The sequence below is a fragment of the Glossina fuscipes genome, unplaced genomic scaffold (assembly GCF_014805625.2).
Source record: "Glossina fuscipes isolate IAEA_lab_2018 unplaced genomic scaffold, Yale_Gfus_2 3, whole genome shotgun sequence".
NCBI lineage: Eukaryota > Metazoa > Arthropoda > Insecta > Diptera > Glossinidae > Glossina > Glossina fuscipes.
The window spans coordinates 4,240,939-4,247,156 of record NW_023998417.1 but is presented as its reverse complement, the minus strand read 5'-3'; the positions used below and the strand labels follow the sequence as shown (position 1 = coordinate 4,247,156).

The window sequence follows — 6,218 nt, the reverse complement described above, 5'->3', positions numbered from 1 at the left end:
ATAATAAATAAATTTTTTTATCTAATAAAATTGAAATCTTATTCAATTTACTTTTAATTTTTCCGCATAATTTATTATGCGAGTATTCGTATTACGTTCGACGTGTACAGACGACGTCATCATATGCTATTAATTATGCATTGCGTTAAGAACTCTTAAAAATAAATTACGCAGCTAACTGGTTAAGTAGCACTAAAAGTAAAACAAATTTTCAGTTTCATAGAAATATTTTTATTCTTTTGTAGCTATAAAGCTATGGGTCAATGTGCAAAGAGATTAGTTATAAAAAATGTGTACAGATAGAACTGAAAGGCTTTGCTTGATGGCTCAATGGTACAGCTTTATGATAAACAGCTTTACCTGTTTAGTAATGAGAACAAAATTCTTTGAAAAGAATTCAAAGACTCATTAGAAGAACTTCAAAGTCTCTGCTAAAGCACTTATACCCCAAAAAATAAAAATCAATATAACAAAGCAAAACAATGTAACCAATGATACAATAAACGTAACAAGCTGTCGCATAGTCGAGTAGACAAGAGGTGTGACCATCAAGTCGCTTTTCACGAGTTCGAATTCCGGTGGGGTTTGATCATTGGTGAAACTTGACTTGGTTGAAGTCACAGCGAGTGCTTACATATTGGGCACATGTGGACACACATTCACTTGGCTGCAGCTATTCTCTTCCCTACCTATCCTCTTCTCTTTCTACACTTAGTTTTCACTCTCGACGGGAATCAACTGAGTGATTGGCCGTGAAATATGTACATACAAGAGTAAAATATATTCACTAAGAAAACATTAAACATTTTTTAGCAATTAGTTCGAATTGAAATGTGATAGCAAGCCGCTGAAGATGGAACAGCTGGACGGTTATCTATTTTGGAAAAGGGTTCGTTGGATGTACCTAACGCAATTGGTGATATGCGAACATCGATAGATGAAAATTCGCTCGAATTCTCAAGGCAGAGTTTGCTCGAAAGGTTGCTTATTATTTCCACAAAAGCGAAATGATAATTAAGTAGATAGATGCTTGGACTCGAGCACTGGCATCTTCTTCAGAGATGATGGCGAGTCTGAAAATAGAACCCATTGATGTACTAACATCAATACAATGAAACTAGAAAGTTTCTCTCACAAGTTAGCTGATCATAAGCGTGAAATAGATGGAGTAGATAACTTGACTCCGTTTCGGATGGAGGCCGTGATCCATGTCAGGTGAAAATACAAGCCTTAACTGCTTCCAAGTCGAACAGGGAAAACCCTATGGGGCCTCTTCAGATTTTACATCTTTAAAAATTGTGTACACCTAAGAAAATCGATTGTTAGCATAGACCATAGGAGTCTAATGCAATTTTCACGCAAAAAGCAAAATCATATAAAATTTTTAAATGCTATTGAGTCGATATTAAATATTTTGATGTCCTCTTTATATTACAATATTTTAATGTCTTTACTTTAGCTTTTATAAGTATAAAGATACATTCATATACATATGTATACTACATATACATATATACACGTATGGCCATAACATACATGAATACGAAATCAGTTAGTGGAACGTTTCATATAAAAAGAATGAGAAATGATTTGCATAAAAATCAAAACAAACTACGATGACATTGACGATGAAGAAGATGGTACCGCTCGATAAGAGTGAAAAAACGAAATGAAAAGCAAAAAAAAAAAAAAAAAAATTAAAAAAAAAAAAACGACCATTAACAAGGATGTGTGCTGTGTTCAGTTTGTTTAGAGAAATATCTCAAGAAAAATTATTATTCATATACACACATATATATATATATATATATATAAATGTAAATTGAAATTGAAATGAAAAACCAAAATTTTTAATGCACACATAAATAAATAATAACTTAGATAAGATGAAGCATGAAAATGTAAAAAAGTTTATAACGAAAAATAAAAAAAAAAATAAAATTAAAATTAAATAAAATAAAAAAATTTTAATTCAATTTACTGCACATATAGCATAAACTTAATAAAGATAAGGAAATATTTATTTTTATATTCTTCATAAAGTTTGACGATATATTACCTTTATTACTACTCTACCATTGAATGAATGAATGAATGAATGGTTCATATGCGTATTTAAAGTTTTTCTATCTACAATTGCTAGCCTTTTTATGGCCGGCCTTTTTTAAAAGTCGTATGAAACTTGCTTTGGAATAGTTGTAATGGATGTGTCTAATAGATACACAATTGAAAAAGTAACCTCCAATCGGCCTTAATTGTCGAAAGATATAACCTCGAAAAAAGAGAAGAAAGCATAAAAAAAAAAAAAAAAAAACGAATTGAAATATTTTTCTAAACAAAAAACGATTCTCTACTTAAACGGCTACGCTTTTCGACCACAAGCATACCGTAATACTTAATTGCAAGTAGCGCTTTTTTATTATTAGAAATCCATATTGATTTTACAGTAAAATAAAAAATAGATATGCATATATATATATATATATATATATATATATATATAAACATGTTTCATACATATATTCAAAGTTTATTATAGACGATGCACTCACTCATAGAATATACGTGGTTTGGATAATAAACAATTGAATATGATGATATAAAAACTAAAAAGAGTAAAAAATAGGAAAAAGAAGTGAAAAAAAAAACAAAAAAAAAATTAGTTTAATGTAAGAGAGAGGAACCCACACCGCACAAGTGTCAGACTAATAAATCTTTCTACGCATTCATCGTTTTACTCCGCCTAAAAAAAAAAAAAAAAAGAAACTGAAAAAAAACCTCACAAAGGCAGATAAAATTTTATGCAACTGTACATGTTTTGTTTTCATTTATTTTTTAATTAAACAAACAAACAAACAAACAAACATATAAGAGATAATTTTTCAAGTAAGCCTCTGAGAGACATGAACATATTAGAAGATATATTTTCTCGCTATGAAATACTACTAATCGATTCAATGTTAATGTTATGCAGATAATTTATGAACAAGAAGCGCGTAACACCAACAGAAGACGAAACGAAAGAAAAAATTGTCATTCACTTCTTGGTATGTAAACATATATACAAATGTATAGTGCAATGGAGACTTAAAGGTTAAGAGCTGATAATAAATTAATATATCATTTTTTTATTTGTCATCCTTTTCCTCATTTCAAGGAACGCGTACTTTAAGTAGATCTTGCTGCAATTAAGAAGAATTTTGGCCTAAATGCAAGATAACACTAGTGTTACTAGCTGCTGAACGATAGATTTCGAAAGATTTTAATATAGAGTAAGAGACTCTCATAAAATATTGTATTGAAAAATATTTTATTTTTCGTTAATACATATAACGACTTGATTGAAATCAAAATATTCCCTCCTATCCCTCCAGTTTTTGTAGTTCGAGGAATGACAGACAAATTTGATGGGCAAACACTTTTAAATCTCTCTCATGCACGGTGGGACAACTCTTAAGTCTTTTATACATTATTATATGGCGTTATACATTTACTCATCGCTCTTTAAGTTTATATAGAACGGATTAGGTTTTTTTTTTAAATGCCACCCTATAACTAAGAACTTAATTATTATTATTATTAGAACTTTTTAATAATATTTTAATTGTTAACTATTGAAAATAAAAATAAAAAAACCGCACAACTTTAAAAAATTTCAAGTATATTTTTGTTACATGTTATGTCAAGTTTGTTACACCAAATATATATCTTTTCCATGGATTATTACTAACGATTTTTCTAATAAAATCCTGAGTCTATCTACTGCAGAATTTCTGAGATTTTTGAGCGGAAAACTAGGCAAACTGATTTTCATAGGCAGTTAAGAAAGTTCCGTTGAAAGCAGTCAGTAGTCCGGACTATATGCTCAATGCTAATACTTCCCACCTAAGTTCTACTAGTTTTTGCTAAATTATTAAAGAGGGTGCAGCCTGACATTATCTTGATGGAAAAGGAGTTCTCTTTCCCAACGATCTTATTTGCATAGCTACAGTATAGAACCATGTCGCTGAGTTAAAGAAGGTCACGGTACATATACACATACTATAATCCCCACAAATATACGGCCTAATCTAATGCGATGTCAATCTGGGTTTTTAGGTTGCCCTTTATCCTACTGTATCCACTTTGAAAGCCGATTTATTTGCAGCTTATTTGTCGTATCTTACCTACTTTTAGTTGCCAACTATCATTCCCACCAAAAATGACTTGATTTCATTTTGCTGCAGCAGCTATTCGGATATGAAAACTCATTCCATTACAATCTTTCATAGTTAGTTCATGTGACAATCAATAATCAGCCTCTTTTTTGTATGTTTAGCTTCGTATCGACGTCATAAGATGAAGGCTAGAAGCTCTTCCTCAATTCTTTAACGAATTTTATCGACTTTCGTCAACATTTGTTTGACCAAAGCGAAGTGCTTCTCTAAGTTCATCAAATTTTCCAAAACGGAAATGAGCGAAGCACTTATGATTTTAAGATTTTGATAAACTATTTTCCCCGTAAATACCACAAAATTTCTTTACAAAATTGCAAAGCCTTATCGCTTTGATCAACTTAACAATATATAGAAAATATCTTCAACTGATACATAATCGGTAGTAAGAGAGATGGGTAGAAAAATGTTTTCCTATATGGTTCCTTGTAATGGATATTGCGCAAAGCATGATGATCTTCCGGATCGATTAATATAAATTACGCAAAGCGTATTCTAATACTCGCTCTGAAGCGAATCATTTTAATTTCTTTATGGATACAATTTTTTTTGCGGCATAACAAATGAAAATTTATTCTTATTTTGTTAACATACGTACGTACTGTATTGTCTATTAATTCCATAGACCAGGAAGAAAATCTTTCTATGAAAATTTTAGCAATTTTAATAGCATTTTTATGGTCTGGAGTAAAAAAGCATAAAAAAAGCAAGTTATACCACTTCATGAAATTTTTATTTATTTTATTTTTTTCAATCGAAGATGTTGCGCAACTTCTGAACATCAACTTGATGAGGTATATTTATGCGTATTGAACTAAGTCTATATAGTAGCAGCACTTGGTTTTATTATACGAAAATTATAATAAAGAAGTTCGCAGTTTTTTTTTTTTTTGTTTTTTTTGTTCTCTCATAAAATTGTCGACACTGAGTTAAGTAAGGCCGAGAACTTTGCGTAATAATAAATAAACAATAATCAATAAAATTTTTATATTTTTTAAGATTTGCTTTTTTTCTCGTTAATTTTGTTCGCGTTTTCTCTAGAGGACGTAAAAGGGTTTCGTTTACTTATGCGCGAATAGTGGCTTAGTCAATAGTTTTGCGCGTGGTTTTATTTATTTATTTTTTTCATTTAAAAAAACAAGTAAAAAAGCATTATTGTCCAGGGGCAAGGGCAACAATTAAATACCCTACATCATTTCGCCTAATCTAATACTTTATTTATTTCCGTTATAAAATACCAAATATCGTGAAAATATAAATGATAAATGGACGAACTGCAAAGACTGGCATTGCCGTGATCCAGATTTGATAAAGTTGAATTTTTTCGTAAGAATTTACTATGCATCTGTTTTCAAAATTAGAACTTGTTCCCCTCTATCCCCTTCATATGGAAGGAGTCCAAAGCAAGTTTATATGACGAATAGTTTAGTTCCAGTCCAGTATTTAACATCGTTAAATTGTAAATATTCGCATGTATTGTCATAAGAAGCAACGAAGAGAAGAACTGATCCCATCCAATCCAAATCCACTTAGGATACGAAAATACTATTTTCTACCGATTATGTTGCTACAAATGTTGCTCTTTACAAAGAGCAGTGTACGGCATTTATTGGTTACCTCATGTATTTGCCTTGTGCTATTTTTATGATCTCTTCCAGAACCAACAGAAAGAAAAAACCAACGGATAACTATTAATATATACTTTAGTAGAAGATTTTCTGCGTAGTAAGAATAAAAATGAAATCCTTTAGTTAGGAAATTTTTAAGAAACCTTTGCCATAAACATATTCCATTTGTGAGTCCCCTGGCCTTTGTAGAGTGAGTATTCGATGCTCTCCTTATAAAGGCAAATTAATTGGACTTTTTTTTCTTCGACCCGGAATATGAAACTTTCTCAAGTGCATAAATTCATTCGCAAAATATTGAAATTTTCTTCAAATTTGGTTTTTGAATCATTTCTCTTGAATTTTTAGTCAAATTTCAAGTCACGATCGTGATATTTCT

The 6,218-nt window shown here is 30.5% G+C and overlaps 1 protein-coding gene across 2 annotated transcripts in view; it reads right to left on the bottom strand.

Moving 5' to 3' along the window:
• The window catches only part of LOC119634515 (3-hydroxy-3-methylglutaryl-coenzyme A reductase), a 22,284-nt gene extending 17,390 nt beyond the window's left edge, over positions 1–4,894 (bottom strand). The window contains exon 1 of one of the 2 annotated variants that reach the window (XM_038028737.1): positions 4,817–4,894. The gene's annotated coding sequence lies outside the window, so the exon portion shown is untranslated. Of the gene's footprint in view, positions 1–4,812 lie in introns of both variants that reach the window. The other variant, XM_038028736.1, reaches the window with a different exon arrangement.
• Positions 4,895–6,218: the final 1,324 nt, after the last annotated feature.